The sequence below is a fragment of the Sander vitreus genome, chromosome 14, assembly GCF_031162955.1.
Source record: "Sander vitreus isolate 19-12246 chromosome 14, sanVit1, whole genome shotgun sequence".
In the NCBI taxonomy this organism is placed as follows: domain Eukaryota; kingdom Metazoa; phylum Chordata; class Actinopteri; order Perciformes; family Percidae; genus Sander; species Sander vitreus.
The window spans coordinates 16,834,070-16,850,937 of record NC_135868.1 but is presented as its reverse complement, the minus strand read 5'-3'; the positions used below and the strand labels follow the sequence as shown (position 1 = coordinate 16,850,937).

Genomic DNA, 16,868 nt, shown 5'->3' with positions numbered 1-16,868 from the left:
TTAGAGGGCTACGCCTATGCTCATAGAATCTGGAGTTACAATACGTGACTATGGTTCTATTTCATATAGGCTTTGCCCTCTAAGGGCTGTCGCTATTGGGTTAGGGCGAAGCTGATGTAGTCAATGCCACCTGCAACACAGGGTCCACAAGCAGAACATAGACTAACTCCTCTCCTTATTTGCACTGACAAGTCAATGTATCAAATATTATGTTATTTTGATAAAAAACCCTGTCATGATTATGAGTTGGCCTAATGCTGATTGTAAGGCCCAAGTCATGATTGTGGAAGTGCATTATTCGTGATAATTGCTACCATGATTAATAATTAGATTAGAAGCTGCTGCGTAGATGACTGATACTGTCATGCCCCTGAAAAGGGCCGCAGACGCTGACAATGCTCTCGTGGAATGCGCTCGAATGCCCTGAGGGGGCTTTGCCCCTCCGTGTTATAATCCAGGGTGATAGCTTCGCACAGCCAGCGAGACAGACGCTGTTTTGAAAGAGCCACGCCTTGGGAGTGTTCCCTGTAGTGCACGAACAGCTGCTGTGTTTGTCTGTCTGCCGTGCGTAAAACGTCTTGTGATAACGCGCAAGAGGGGGCCAAAACGATTAAATCGTCCAGATAAAAAAGGACTCTGATGCCTTTTTTTTTGCGCAACGGCTAAATTGCCATCTCCATGCACTTGGAAAACGTGCGGGGGGCCATCGAGTACCCGAATGGCAGCCGATTGTACTGAAAATGGGCCCCCTGAAAAGAGAAACGCAGGAATTTCCTGTGTTTGGGAATAATTTGGATGTGAAAGTATGCATCTTTCAGATCCACAGACGTGAACGACTTGTGTTGGCGCACACATTCCAATATGTGCTTGATCATCAGCATGTAGAATGGACGCCTCATGATGCAGCGGTTGAATTGGGACAGGTCGAGGATGGGACGCATCCCGCCCGTCCTTTTCAGTGTGAGAAAGTAGCGGGAGTAAAACCCTTCGTTCTCCTTCCCTGGAGGAACGCGGGAAATGGCCCCCTTTGTCAGCAGCTCCTCTAGCTCTCGCCGCCTGCCTCGGGGTCCAGTCCTCCCAGCGTGGAGGAGGGAAAACCGAGGAGAGAACCCTCTTCTGGGGGAATTGAGTCATCGGACTCGTGCCCGGCGAAGGTGTCCTCTCCCGTCAGATCCAGGGTGTCATCCCCTCACTGTCTACCTGGAGCACTATAAAAGCATCCGGCGGGCACAGAACAGGCAAGAGGCCTGAGTGGTGAGGGCCATCCCGGCGTGAAGGGGACCGAGGTAGGACTCATAGCTGGGGTGGAGGTCCGACGGCAGGATATAGCCAGTCCGGCAGCCGGTACAGAGGTGAACGTCTGCTAGCGCTGAAGAAAAACTGGGAGCAGAGCAACGATTCCGCTCCTGTAAATATACAGTATTTGCGGACGTAGTTGAGGGCGGGAAAGAAAATCTTCACGACTGCGCATGCGCGAAGGGATTAACCCCCCCAATAGCGACAGCCCTTAGAGGGCGAAGCCTATACGAAATAGAACTGTTGTATGTTTGGTAACAAGGCACACTTTTGTTGGGTTTCTTTTGACTCTCTTAAGCTCGCTGCAGTTCTCAGAACTCGTTTCATATTTCATGATATCAAAAAAAGCTTTGCTTTTGATGATAAAGGAGGGAAGGTTTAAGATTTTACAGTCGGATAATGTCTTTATTTTTCACCACTTTTCATACTTTTGTATCTCCCATGTGGTAATATTTTGCCAAGAATTGCAACAGACGGTTTGAATTCTTTGTTGCACATTAGAATATGTTCTTTATTATTTGAATGAGCTTTGACTTTGAAATTGTTTTTGCTTCCTGCCGAGAGTCATAACATGAAAAAACATTTTTAATCAAACTCTTTGCAAGAAAGGGAATAAGCTTATTTCTTTGATACAATTTTGTTTGATGTGTGACTAAATACATTCTTTGCTATAAATACTACACTATTGTAAAAAGTCAGTCTCATTTTAATACTTAAAAATGTCCTCAGTTTAGAGAACATAAAACGTTTCAGACTACGTTCCATTTAAAAGACAACACTTGAATAGTGTCCAGTGTCAGTCCTGGATTAAATTTACACCACAATAAACATTTGGGTGAATCCCCTCCATAGTCTGCATGGTGATTAGATTCATACACTGCTGCTGTTTTCAGTATTATGGCAGTCACATTCCAGTTTGTTCCTTCAAGCATACAGGCTCTTCTTTCCAGCTTTGTCCTAATGGTCCAGCTATGTAAGTTGATTACACCAAAGACCCAACGGGCCTGCAGCCAGACCAGCCATTGTGGAGTCTTCTAGGGACGCACATAGCATAGCTGACATTTTCATTTCCCTAACCCACATCTCTAGCTGAGGTAATTTAAGGTTTAGAAACCACTGTTATAAGCCTTAGAATTTAATATGAGGTCCGTAAAAGCCTTCTGGTGAAGATCAGAATAGACGAGTGGTAGAGTGCGCAGAATTTTTTTAGAAGGAAATTGTGATGGTGCGGTGTCTTTCATGGTAACTCTAGCTGTATTTGCAAATCCTAATTTCTAAGGATCTAAGCGTGCTCACAACTTAAATAGATACTAGTTGCTGATTGCAGAAGTCAGCATGTACACAATATGGTACATTGGTTGTTCGCATCACAGCTAGAATCCAACCGTCCCTGCAGTGTTTCCTGCTGCTGCAGAAAACTTTTTGATCGACAACTTTTGAAGACATCATTGAATTAGGCAGTATTTCCATAACTGAATCCTTCTATATGTGTCAGTATGGAAGAAGAAAAAATACACTGTGAAGAGTGAGTGTTTGACCTGGATAGGCTGCTTCCAACAGGGCTGAGGAGCCTGAGAGCAGAAGGTCACACTGTCAGTGACTCACCAAGCCTGTGGGCTCTCTCACACTCACACTCTCTCTCACACACACACACACACACACACACACACACACACACACACACACACACACACACACACACACACACACATATATATATATAGATATATATATATATATATATACACACACACACTCTTCCTAACTGACAGTGAAAAGGCTTCCAGGGTAAACACCTAATTGTGCTACTCTTTTCTGTTTTTAAGCTCTCACCGCCGACCTTGATGCTGACTGATATTGAGTTATGTAATGGGGGAGGATGGCATGTTATTTTTAAATCTAAAGAGAAAGGAGATTGTGTTTGAACAGGGCACATAGCCTATTGTGTTTCAGTTAGCGAGGCAATGGAGGAAAAAACGTGTAATAGTCACCTTACATAACACTCTTGAATACACACGCTGTGAGGGAAGAGGATTAAAATATACACACCAGTGTATTTTAATGGTACAGGTAATGTTTCATAAGCACTTAAATGTCCAAAAATATCCTGAGTTGATTGATCAGAGAGCAGTGATGAACCTGATTTGTAAACAATGTGTCACCATGTTGGTCTGCTCACTTCTCAGCATTTTGTAACTCGGATGTTTTAATGCTGTAAACACCCAATCAATTAGAATGAAAATCCAAATTAATTCAGTCATCAGTCATGACGTTGATAATGAGATATTGGCACTTGGCCATCAAACACTAAACATCTTTATTACTGATCAGTATTGACTGAATGTAGTATTATCAACATATATTACTTAAAGAAATAGTTTGGAGTTTTGGGAACCACGGTTATTCTCTTTTTTGCTGAGAGTCGATAAGAAGATCAATACCAATCTCAGATCTGTGCTGTAAATATTAAGCTGGAGCCAGTAGACAGTTAGCTTAGCTTAGCATAGTACAAAAACTGGACATGACTGTCGTATCAATCTTCTCATTTAACTCTCAGCAAGAGAGTGAGTAAGCATGCTTCCCAAAATAGTTTTAATTCAACCCCTTAATAGAAATAATATTTGTGAAAAAAATGCCCTTGTGAATTAGCATGTTGGCAGCTTATTACACAAGCATAACATTCACAGCACGACCTGCATAAGCTTGCTGTTTGTTGTCTCCTTTACACCATGCAGGTTTAGATAATTTTTCATCATAGTGATTCACTGGACCAATGTGGTGTAAAACTACTGTGAAACAAGCAGGGAGTCAGCAGCACATTAGCCTTTATGACCACGTTCCATTATTACTTTTATAAAGTATCACAGAGGATAATATGTGGACACTTGCGCAACCTGTGGGCAGTGACACCCAACTAGCAGTGTAACTCTATTTGACATTTCATGCAATAAGATTGACCCAGGAGTGTTTGGTGCAATTAAGTACCTGCTGTAGCTAGCAGGTTGTGTATCCATTAACGTTGCCTCTGTGGTCTTCACTGCAGGCTGTGGCTGTTTCCTCTGTAGGAAAAGGGCAATTTGGACTATATTTTATGTGGGGAGTCTGTTCTTAACTCCAATGGAAAATTATGCCACAATTACAGTATGTACCATTTCTGGAACACTCTACAATCATGTTCTCATGACGGTGTTTTGAATTAACATCTCTGTAATGTAATCATGCATTACTGTATCGTGTGTTGATCGTTGGCAGACCGTCTCCGTACAAGGATGTGTGTTGATGATGTTGATCTGGACTCCAAACTGCAATTTGTTGGAGGACTCTTCTGCTGTTATTACATATGGCCCATGATAATTACATTACATGTAGTCCCCCGGTAGTTCAGACTTCCTCCTCAGACTCTTGGTTACTGTTCTGTTTGAGAGCTTGTGTTGCTTTGGGAAGCAGGGCATTGTGTGATCATACCTACTTGTGAGGTGTTGTTTTGCAAGGTGATTTGCAGTTTGGAAACTAAATCGGGGCCCAGCTTCCTGTCGACTGTAACCATATGTAACACTGTATGTTGAAATGTATGGATCATAACTACTGGAGTTTAACAATTACAAGTAAAGCATGTTACTCATCTTCAAGTGGAATAAATTTGGATGTGGTTGTGAATAATATATGATCCCCTGAGGTGATGTAGAATTATCTTTGCCTGCCAACCTCCTCTGCAAGCAGACTGAGGGAATGTACAGATTCATTTCATGTTTGAAAAAATGGGAAAGACAATCTGTGAATAAGAAAAAGGCTTATGAAACACTAATCGAGCGAATGACGTCAACACCTGTCGGGTATTATTATTCAACACCTGCATTTGTACATTTGGGGTTTTCAGCTGATACTCTCATCGAGAGCCATTTAGAGTTGAGTGCAACCATTAGCTCAAATTTCTGAATCACCAACACATCTGGTGGGGCAGGGGTCAGAGCCACAGCTGACTGACAATAGTAGTCTCTCTTGAATAGTACAAACTAGAGATGCACCGATTAAAATTTTCTAGGCAGATTCCGATTTCCGATTTTCTTTGAGTTAGGCCAGCCGATACCGATTTTAGCCGATTCTCATTTTTTCTAACCACTTCCTTCTAACCATCTTTTCTTCAATAGAACATTTTGCACAGAACATAGAACATTTTTTGAACAGATAATGGATCACTATAAAATAGAACTATATAAATTACTCCTGGTGTGGGAAATTCACACACATCTAAAGTGCAATGTTAGAACCATTTCCTTCTTTTCACATCCAATATCCAACAAAAAAAAATGGTGATTTTGGTTTTTGGTGTCGTCCCTCCACGCCCTACTTTTTCCTTGCAGGTGTTGCATATTGCAAACTTGTTATGTTCTGCACACACGCTGAAGAATTTCCAAACAGCTGACATGTTGCAGGTTAATTCACGAGGTTCCCTACATGTGCGAGAATAGCGCGGACCCGCGCTTCACACCGCGAGCGGGTACGCGCGACACACGGCGGAAAAGTTGAGAGAAAGGAAAAAGAGACTGTGCTGTCGCGTCCGTGTGTGCCGTCCGTCCTTGAGAACTGTAACTCGTATAACTTATGTTGTCAGTTAATTGTAGCATTGACCGGCATGAAATCGGCATATGTCAGACTGACCTACCGGTCGCCGGTCATGGCCGAGCACGTGAAAACCGGCCAATTCCGGTCACCGGCCGGTCTATCGGTGCATCTCTAGTACAAATGATAACAAAAAACAATTATTTTGACAATTAGTCAAACTGTTGTTACAATGATTAAAAAAAAGAGCAAATTGCTGGTTTCTAACTGAGAAGGGAAAAAGAAAATTATTTATCTATTCATTTTAAATTAACTTTTAAGCAATAGGTCGAGAGCCAGGCCAGCTGTTTCCCCCCACTTGCAGTCTGAAGCTTCATGTTTAACAGACATGAGAGTGGTATTGATCTTCTCATCTACAGTAACGCTCTGCTAAAAAATCTCCCAAAATATTGATTACCTTAGTCAATAGTCAAAAAGGGTCGAAAAAGATTTTTTTTTTCTTGCCTCCAAATCACTGCTACACCAGCATGCAAGATTCACTGTTTTGCCAGTCAGTAATATCTGATTTTCCAAAATGTAAGCCTTTATGTTTACTGCTAGTAGTAACATTTCTTTCAAACACTGCTTCAACACAACCTGCCTTGCATACTAAGGCTGAATAGCTCCTGATTAGAACAAGAAACAGCCACAACGGTCAGGTTAACACTGTGACTCAAGTACAATCTGCTGCTCCTTGAGCGAGTTAACAAAAGATAATTGAGATTTGCAGATTGGAGTTTATAAAACCAGAAAAAATTATGTACATAGAAACTAGCAGCAGGTCATAATTACAAACCACTTCTTATCAGTTCCAGAAGACACGCTGGTACCAACCACTCATCAATTGTATGCTTTAAAGCTGGCGGTTTGATTCTCGCTCAGTGGGTTTGGCAATACAATTTTACATTTTTGACTATATATCAAAAATATGGCAGGGTAGACTATGGCTTTGATAGAGTGAGGGGATGCAAATCCACAGCAGTGTTTTGATGCAAAACACACAGGATTGGAATTTTTTGACAAGAGCAGCCATCATAGGGAATGTAAAAGGGGTTGACGAGGTGGATTTTGAAAGGTTGTCGACTGAAACGGAGTGCAGCATCCTGGATGGGTCAGTGGGGCTGATGGAGAGCACAGAGGCAGGGTATTCACAAGAGAACCGTGACAGTTTGGATAGATTATTAAAGCTTTGACATGGAGTTGGGCACAGTCCCCAGTGAGATCTCTGACTCAGCAGATCTCACTCCGTTTTAAGCTTCCCTGACAGATAGTTGTGTGTAGATCACACAAAAAGTCTTCTTAGCTGTCTTGCAGGGATTCATTAGTAGCAAATGGTCCTTTTCACTTCCTCAGGTCTCCATGAAATGTTTTGTTGAGGCCAAACCTAAACACATGACGGCTCAAGGCTCGCACGGCCCTGTCTTCTTTCTCTTATTTTCCCAGCACTTGGCCCAAGACAAAACCTCAATAAGGATATGATATGTTTCTATTAGCTTGTTGTTTTTTTGCTGGTGTTGCTGTGTTGAAATGTTTTCCTACTTGGATACTTCTGAGGCTCTCAGGGAGTTTGAGTCAGAACTGGATGTCCTGGATGTTTGCATTTATGAGGCTCATACAAACCAAAGTTGACCTCAGAATGGGTGGAGTAAACATCTGTTTTTTGTGTGACACTTGCACAGAAGGCCTGTTGAGCTCTCGGTCTGAAATGAAGATGTCATCGCCCTGTTCAAACTGTAAATGTTTCATTTGGGCCTTTAGCCTCTTAGCTCATGATCAGTGGTCTTTTGTGACCGTGTGTAAACCATCTGACTCTGTTGGCGCTTTTTCTGACTCTGTTGCATCAGTTGTGATTGGGGAGGAAGTGAAAGCGTGTGCTACGTTTGTGGTAATCACCTGCTCTCTGGCAGTCTTTGAACAGCAGCATTAAATGCATCATTAAATATGACTTATAATATTTTGAAAGAATCTTTGAGACTTATCCCCTTGACCTTTCCTGTATGATGTGCATCATGTCTCTCGTAGGTTAGCTGTTGGCTGTGACATTAAAGCAATAGTTTGACATTTTGGGAAACGCACTTATTTACTCTCATATCTGTCCAGCAGCCGCTTAGCTTTGCATAAAGACTGGAAGTAGGGGGACAGCCTGGCTCTCTCCAAAGATATAAAATCCACCTGTCAGCACCTCTGAAGCTCACTAATTAACACTTTCTATCTTGTTTGTTTAATTCATACAAAACCTGAAGTGTATAAACAGCGTAAATTGCTCCAGTAAGTTACCGCGCCTGGCCAAGAAATAGCCACATAAACAAACAAGTTGATTAGTGAGCTTCTGAGCTGCTGGTTGATGAATTTAGTTACCTTTGGACAGAGACAGGCTAGCTGTTTCCCACCCTTTCCAATGCAAAGCTTACCTGCTTTAAGGCTACAGTAGTTTATACTTGCATCAATGCACTGGAGGAGACTAATGAGATATTTATGAGATATGATTAGCCTTAATTAAACCAATCAGCTCAATAAAGTGACTTTTTAATTTGTAGGGATGGATTCATGGTTTGTTTCTTTACATGTGAATTAGACTCTCTTCTTACTTGCTGTCATCTTTTCTTTAAATTTTGCCGCTTTCTCTACTGACAGACCTGTTTCCTCTTTTCTCGACAAACGCCTACTTCCTCCTTCTGTCCGACTCTCTCTGCACTCTCTTATGCCTGAGGCGAAGCAGAGCACAAACCGTTGCGAAGTCTTTGTCTATAGCTTATGATGCTGAAGGCCCTTCACTTGCAGGCACATACTCCGACTAAAGTTGCTTAGGAAAGAGTTGCCTTCTCCCTCCGCTTTAAGCAGCTGTTTGCACAAGTTGCCGGTTGATTGGGGGAAGAACTAGCAAGCCTGTTGGTTGTCAAGTTTTCCGGGTGAGTCCTTGCGTCTTCATGGTGTTTTTTGCTCTTCCTTCCCGCTACACAGGATGCAGTAGGCCTCAGGGTGCGGCTCTGTGCACTCTCCTGCCTCCTCTCCAGTGTGCCACCAGTTGGCCCAAAGATTGTTGTTAGATGTTTGCAGTCTGGAGTAGTAAATTTCCTAGTACGTAGTGTACATGCTTGCTGGCTGATCCGAGATGGGACTCGGTTTTTTACACATCTAACCAGAAAAGAATGGAAATGTCAAAGGACAGATGAGTTTTGAGACAGTTGAGCGTTGTGGCCTCATGGTTTTGGGGGGATTGAAATGTGCTATCAGTAGTTTGTGATTTTGGGAAGGATAAAGAAAGAGCATACTTGCACTGCTGATAATAATCTGTCATGTTGGAAAGTAATTACTTGGCAATATGAAGGTTCCTTCACAATACACATTGTGGATTAGTTGTGTGCCTGTGGGACTAATTTCACTGTCTTCTTTTTTTCTCTCCTTGTCTCTAAATGTTCCAGTGTTTTGATTATCTGGGTTTGCAGAATGCCATCCAAGTGCCTCTAATTGTTTCTGACTCACTTGTTTACTTCAAATTGCTGGCTTGCTGGCTTGGTCTGCTCACAACACACTATTTAGGCTACACTTGTACCTTGTTCAGCAATACACCGTAGCTCCATGCGTGTTCTCCTGTGTGTGCAGATTTGTGTATCCAGACACACACACACACACACACACACACACACACACACACACACACACACACACACACACACACACACACACACACACACACAGACAGACAGACAGACAGTAGATCCAACTGTATGTGCACCAGAGTTGCTTGGTGTCCTCTTAGCTGGCACATGCCTCTGCGGGAGGTCGGTTGGCTGCTGTTGAGAGTTGTTACTAGCTACCGACATTTGACAGGATATCCGGCTTATAGCATTTTAGTGAGAACCAGGGCGGGTAAGTGACACAAAGAGGCCTGCTAAGAGGCCCACAGGCCCGGCAGGAGACACACGGGGTAAAGTCACCAGGCTTTTGTGACGCTTGTCAGTCCAATGTCCAAACTTTAAAAGATACCATACTTAATTGAATAACAACAAACATGTTCTCACTTGATGCTTTGTTGTTTGAAATGATTTTTTTGTGTGTTTTCTTGGTATATTGTTAGTATAGACACGCGTGTTAAGTCCAAGGGGGTAAACGTGCATCTGGAAAGCGTACCTCCAATGGGGAGATTCTAGGCTAACAAGCCATCACCTCCCGTTAGAATCCCATCGACTCCCATTCATTTTGGCGTCACTTTGACAGCGAATAACTTTACATCGGAACCGTTTAAAGACTCTATTTGTCCATTGTTTTTTTTCTAATGAAACACGACAATGTATAAAAGGCTCCATTATCTCACGTTATGGCTTCGTAGCAGACGTATTTGTAAAAATAAGCTAACGATTGTGTCATAACCACGCGACTTTCTGTCGCACAGTAGAGAAATTACCGTATACTCAGGAGAAGCTCGCAGGCAGTTTCGACTTACATTAGCTGTTTAAGTTTAATTACTAATGTTAACTAGCATTTTAGTTAGCAATAATTGCTGTGCCTATGTTATCTCCTTACATATACCTACACTCTTCGTCTCTGCAAGATTCGGAATGATTGAGATTTCTCTTGGCACAGCTACCAGAAGACTTACAACTTTCAGACAGGTTGGTCACGTCATATCTACGTCGTCGAGCTCAGTTTGAGGCTGCGCAGCAGCGCTCAGCCATCACCGGAAAAGTGACTTCACTGGTCTCCGTAGAAATATATGGCGTCGCTGTGTCCATTATTTTACTGTCTATGGTTAAGTCTCCTAGAGCACGGCACTTCCTCCTTTGGTTATATTTCTAAACCCTGACCTCAGCCTTTCCCCTTTTCCTTTTGTGGTCTTCCTTTATTTGTAGCTGTTTTGCCTGCTCTTTGTCTTTGAGCCAGCAGCTTTCCTGTGGGCTGGTTCCTGGGTATGTGTGTGTATTTGGGAGGGATTGGGCAAAACACAATAACATTTTTAAGATTCTTAGTTTCAGTGTTGTCTTTCTGTCATAGTTTTATTATCGGGACCATGGTGTGTTTTTGTTTAATATTCTACATCAGTACATGTACTCCAGAGGGTAATTATGCTGTTACCAGGGGTAAGTGGAAAGATTGTACAATCGTATAAAGCAGGGATCTTCAACAGGGGGTCCGGGAGCCCTAGGGGGTCCTCAGAGTCACTGCAAGTGGGCCTCCAAATTATTGTTACTTTTTGAAAGTTTTTTCAAAAATGTAAATGTCTTAACATGAATCCAACATATTATTAGCAAATATGAAGCCCCACTAATGTTAGGCTGACTGGCCTATAGGTAGTCACCAAGATAGCCATTCAATATACGATACAGTTAATACTAAGGATTCACTGTGCCACATGTATGTGTAACATTAAAAGATGATTTTTTTTTTTTTAAATCATGCCGACAATTATTATTTTAATAGCTTAGTATTATATGCACTAAAAAGCTATGTATAAAGGCTTTGGACTGCCCTACATGTTATTGTAGGCCCAGTTCATTTTAAACAGTATATGTAGTAGGGGGTCCCTGCTCCGTCTCTCTTTCAGTTAAGAGGTTCTTGGCCTAAAAAACATTGAAGACCCCTGGTATAAAATAGAGATGCAAAGAATAATCGATTAGTTGTCAACTCTTAAATTAATCGCCAAGTATTTTGATAATCGATTAGTCGGTTTGAGTAATTTTTTAAGACAAAAGTAAAAATTATTTGATTCCAGCTTCTTAAATGTGAATATTTTCTAGTTTCTTCTCTCCTCTGTGACAGTAAACTGAATATCTTTGAGTTGTGGATAAAACAAGACATTTGACGACGTCATCTTGGGCTTTTGGGAAACACTGATCCACATTTTTCACCATTTTCTGACATTTTATACACCAAACAACTAATCGAATAATCGAGAAAAAAATCAACAGATTAATCGACTATGAAAATAATCGTTAGTTGCAGCCCTAGTATAAAGTATGTAGCTTGTGTGTGTGTGTGTATGTATGTATGTATGTATGTATGTGTGTGTGTGTGTGTGTGTGTGTGTGTGTGTGTGTGTGTGTGTGTGTGTATGTATGTGTGTGTGTGTGTATGTATGTGTGTGTGTGTGTGTGTATAGATAGATAGATAGATAGATAGAGTAAATGATATATGGTTGAAATAACTAAAAGTAATGCATAAAAAATCCACACATTTGGAACATGATGGGTGGTGTTAATGAGGTGGTACTTGAGTTCATCTGACAGGGCTGAGGAGGTACAAGTTCTAAACTGCTTTTCAGATTTGTGTGTGTGTGTGTGTGTGTGTGTGTGTGTGTGTGTGTGTTGAACACACCTCTCCTCAAGGGTGTAACATGACCATCCGGTGGCTAGTGTGTGTGTGTGGGCGTGTGAAGTTTTGGTGCTCAGAGCAACAATAACTCAGTCCTCAGCACCATGTCGGTGGCCTTTTGTATCAGCTCTTGGATAAAGGATGGTGCTCTTTTTGTAGACACACATACAGGCACACAGGCCCCTGCGGCGAGGCCGGCCCTTTGTAGAGGCATCAGATGAAGAGCTAGAAGGGGTTCTTTTGAAATCCACCCAGCACATAGGCTAATACAGATACTCACACACACGCACAGACACAGATGTCTGCATATAGTAGACTAGAGCATGATATACAAGACATACATACATACATACAACAGGGTTTCATAAGTGGTGGGACTATAATGTAGGTTGTTTGAAACAAGTACTAAGCTTGGCGAAGCTGCCTATATGGTCCGCTGTAGGAGGTCGAGGTTGCTTCAAATTTATGCTCGTTTTTTTAAATTGTAGAAGGGAGATGAGTCAAAAGATAGAATCACCAGGGGAGATATTTAACCAGAAACTTTTATGAAGTTGAGTTCTGTTAAACCTTCATTCATATCTCAATAATTTAAGTTCATCAACACTAGGCCATTCAAAATTGGAAGACGTAGCTTGTGAAAAATAAGGTGTGTCAGCTTTAGTAGCTACAAGAGTTATTTCCGTGTATCATATTCACCTAAATGTTGATTGAATATGTATCGGATCGGACTGGGAAATATTATATTATAATAATATAATATTAAAGGACTCAGCCCATTGGAGAGCCCATTGGAGATCAAAAGGTCTGAAGTTTGGTGTTTAGGCTGCTCAGAGTACTTCAAATCCAAAGTCCAAAGTATCAATTAAATGAAGGTCATCTTAAAATCACCTACAATTTCAACGTCAACGTAGTTTGGGGGAAAAAACACACAGTTTAGTGTTAACCAAGCATTTTTATACTTTAAAGTCTGAGGTTGGGCTCATTGCTAGTTGGTCACACTGACATTGTCTGTAAAAACCACTGGCTCACACCATTAGGGTTCATAGTAAAAGGTCACAGGATGGCAGGAAAGGATGTGCTTTTACTTAGATCATGTTCCCCTTGATATTCATGCCCCAGTCTTACTCTATTTGTCTTCTCTTTCTCTCTCTCTCTCTCTCTCTCTCTCTCTCTCTCTCCATCAGTGAGTCCTTTTAAAAGTTTTAACAACACTTCAAAGTGTTAAAATCCCTTAAATGCAGCAAATAGCCATCTTCATTTTTTCCACCACATTATGCTGGGATGTTTTGATTAAAATGATTTGAAAGTCGTTGCATGCTATTAGAAATTGTGTTGATGGACTCTATAGCAGAGCTGGAAATGTAATGAGGCAAATGCCGTAAATTGCATAGTTGCAAAGTTAAACTGCAGGATATGAGTGACCCCTCCAGTAGTAGACCTATTCATTTTATTTTGCGTGTTACTTGTACATCCAGCTTTTTGTTTATCCATTTTGGATACTTAAGTTCTTAAATTCACTTCCAGGTGAAGTCCAGAGTGTTAAATTTGGCTTACTAACTTTTGCTGTCCTGTCTTTTTTTCCTCAACCCTATTGTCTATGTTCTATTATTCTCTCCTCATCTTTATCTTTTGCTCTTTTATCATCTTTTTTTCCACTTGCTCTTGTTTTGCCTTTTATCCTTTCATCCATTTATTCTGTTTTATCCACTTGTAATGTCATTATTTCATATGTACTGTCTTTATCTGCCATCCTTTTAATTTGTTTCTTCTCACTCCCTTCCTTCCTTCCTGCCTCTCTGTCTCCTCTCCTGTTCACTTGTATTTCTGACCTTCATCCCTCCCTCCTGCCTCTACAGATGATGTGATCCTCACATTACACATCATGAATTATTGAGGTGAAATCCAGCACTCTTCTGCTGCCCAACAAATCACAGGCCTTCTCTCTTTCCCTGTTTCCTCTCCTCTTACCCTCTCCTTCTCCCCTCTTTATTGATGGGTTTGTTCCTTTCTTCCGACCTCTGGCACCAGATCAGATCACAGGGTAACATGAGATTTGTTTTTTTTCCCCACTCTTTTGGAGCTAATCCTGAGGAGTTATGGCCGCTGTAACCCAGCGGCACATGTCTCCCTGTTTACGGAAGGTGGGCGAGTGCTTGAAAATAGATTAACTGCACACATACACATTCGCAGATTAAAATACCTTGCTGGACTGCAGCCCAGTTAGATTTGTGGTGTGTAGGTTTTGGCAGCATGTTATTTCAAACAGTACATCACTGCATTTAAACAATGAAATGATTATAAATGTGTCAAATGAATGAAAAGGAGACTGTAGAGTCTGTTTAATGTCGTTCATTGTCTGATTTATGTTCTTTGTGGTCAAATTCTGCTAAATAATATGTTCTGAGGAGAAAGTGACTTAGGGAAATAGAGTCTATGTGGTCAACAAAATGAATGAACAGCGGAAAAGAGGAGAGGAAAAGAAGGAAGCGGCATCAGATCAGGAAAATATTCTTCTGCAGATAAACAAGTTGGAGTGAGCTCTGTAAACAAGTTGGAGTGAGCTCTGTGTCCAGTTAGCCTGTTTAACCCTCTGGCAGAGCTAAATAATAATAATAAACACACTTACTCACTCATACTCAACTGAGCCAGGCTGCAAAAAAATCACCTGCTCTTACATGATGAGCTCTGACAGCAGCTAGCTGGATAACAAGGTTCCATTTACACTGTAAGAAGGTTGCTATGCCAGAGCGACAGATTGGGAAGTGATACACAGTCTATAGCAAACACTCATGATGACATGTAGGGAATATATGGAGACAAACACACACACACACACACACACACACACACACACACACACACACACCTGAGGAACACTGTGAAACCTTGTTGCTCTGAAGTTGTTCCCTGAAGCAGTGTGTGTCGTTCGCAGGAAAAACACGTCAATGCTCATGGTGTGCTGCTGTGTCTCTCAATTACATTTGAGCCCGTGTGTGTGTGTGTGTGTGTCCAATCAATAAGCCTCAAGGCCATGTCTGAGTCATCTTTAGTTCTCGGAAGATGATGGCAAGGTGCTCGAAAAACATGTTATCACCTACTTTGAATGTAAAGATAGCAACTTGTGTAATATTGTAAATCTTTTTATCTCATTAGGTAAGTTCCACATTTACAAAGCAACATTTTCTAAACCAACCCCATGTTTTAAACTATTCCAAATTGTAATTGATATGTACTTTGAGTCTCTTAAATTGGTAACAAATAAGAAAGGTATTTTAATAACTAATCTACTCAAAATTATTTAATTAAGAACACCTGCTGTCATTGCATTTAATGAAGTTTGCAAGTCTGTCACTTCTTTATTTATTTATTATTTTATTTATTTTTTGTTTAAATTATTACTTTCATACTTACTTTTTATATTATGTCATATGTACTTATTTATGTACAATTTTATGTTTACGAACTGAGATGACTGACTCTTTGTAAATTTAATTCTAAATAAAAAAAAAAAAGACAAAGTGCTCGAAACGTACACACACACACATACTCACTGTCTTTACTGGCAAATCAATGCAAATCCTTCATCCAGCACAATAGCCTTATATTTTGACTTTACACACAAACAAACTTTCCACTCTCCATTGTAAAGTTTAATTTTAGTTTTATAAACTCTTGGGTCTCATTTCTATCAGTCATGACAGTAAAGCTACGAAAAGTTGAGCATGTAATTCATAATCATTACGCGTTTTTGTTGTTGTTGCTGTATTCGCTACATTGATGGCCGCTGTATAAGAATTGGGGGTGGTACGGTTCATGAAAAAACATCCGAACCTCTCGGTTCGCAGCGTGTGTCGCACGGTTCGTCAGTACACTGTTAACGTGCACTAACCACTTACTGCCGTAGTGCCCACTTTCGACACCTATGTTAAAAAACTTACTGGAAACGACGAGGGGGATGAGCAACATGAACGCAACACATGGCAGCTGATTGGACGAATGCGTCACGTGGTTTTTGCTGCTCCCGAATTTCAAAACAGACTAATGGCGTCTTGTTCTGAATACGATCTCGTATTTTACGAAAATAGTTCACCGAAAAGTGTTAATGAAAAACATTTTAAGATGGAAATAGGCCATACAGTTGCTGAATCTTTCTGTTTTTTTTGATCGACAAAGGTCAGTTTAAAAAAATTTCGAGTTGGAGGATGCTCCAGCGTCGTATATAGTCTGGTGTGTGGGAACATTTTGGATTTCATGTTACCTATGATGACAGCAGAAATAAAACAATAGATAGAACTGCCAATGTATGCATGTTTTGTGCAACATGCATTTAATATGCTAATTTTAGCTATATATCATATGCTGAAGTATATTTCTGGAGTGTTAAAGATTAAAAGAAAAAATAACAAGAACCGTACAGAACTGAAAACCGTGACCCTAAAACACCCAGGAAGTGCGTGTGCCTTGGGAGTGTTTTAATTCAAACCACGACCTTTTTCCTATTCTTAACTAGTCGCTTATATTTTGTGGACTCAATTTAACCGTTGTATTCGCCGAAACGAGCGGCAGCTCACGGTGCTCTGTACCTGGCTCAAAGTCACCCATTTTTGGCTAAACCCATCTACTAACTACCTCTGATACGACCGAGCTGTGACGGAGGTCCGTAG

General features: G+C 41.0%; 1 protein-coding gene across 3 annotated transcripts in view; it reads left to right on the top strand.

Annotated features, from left to right (window-relative positions):
* The window catches only part of elmo1 (engulfment and cell motility 1 (ced-12 homolog, C. elegans)), a 101,719-nt gene that overhangs the window by 15,627 nt on the left and 69,224 nt on the right, over positions 1–16,868 (top strand). For 2 of the 3 annotated variants that reach the window (XM_078267286.1, XM_078267284.1), the window contains exon 1: positions 8,584–8,804. The exons of the other annotated variant lie outside the window; for it this stretch is intronic. The gene's annotated coding sequence lies outside the window, so the exon portion shown is untranslated. Of the gene's footprint in view, positions 1–8,583; positions 8,805–16,868 lie in introns of those variants that run through there. 3 annotated transcript variants of the gene reach the window in all.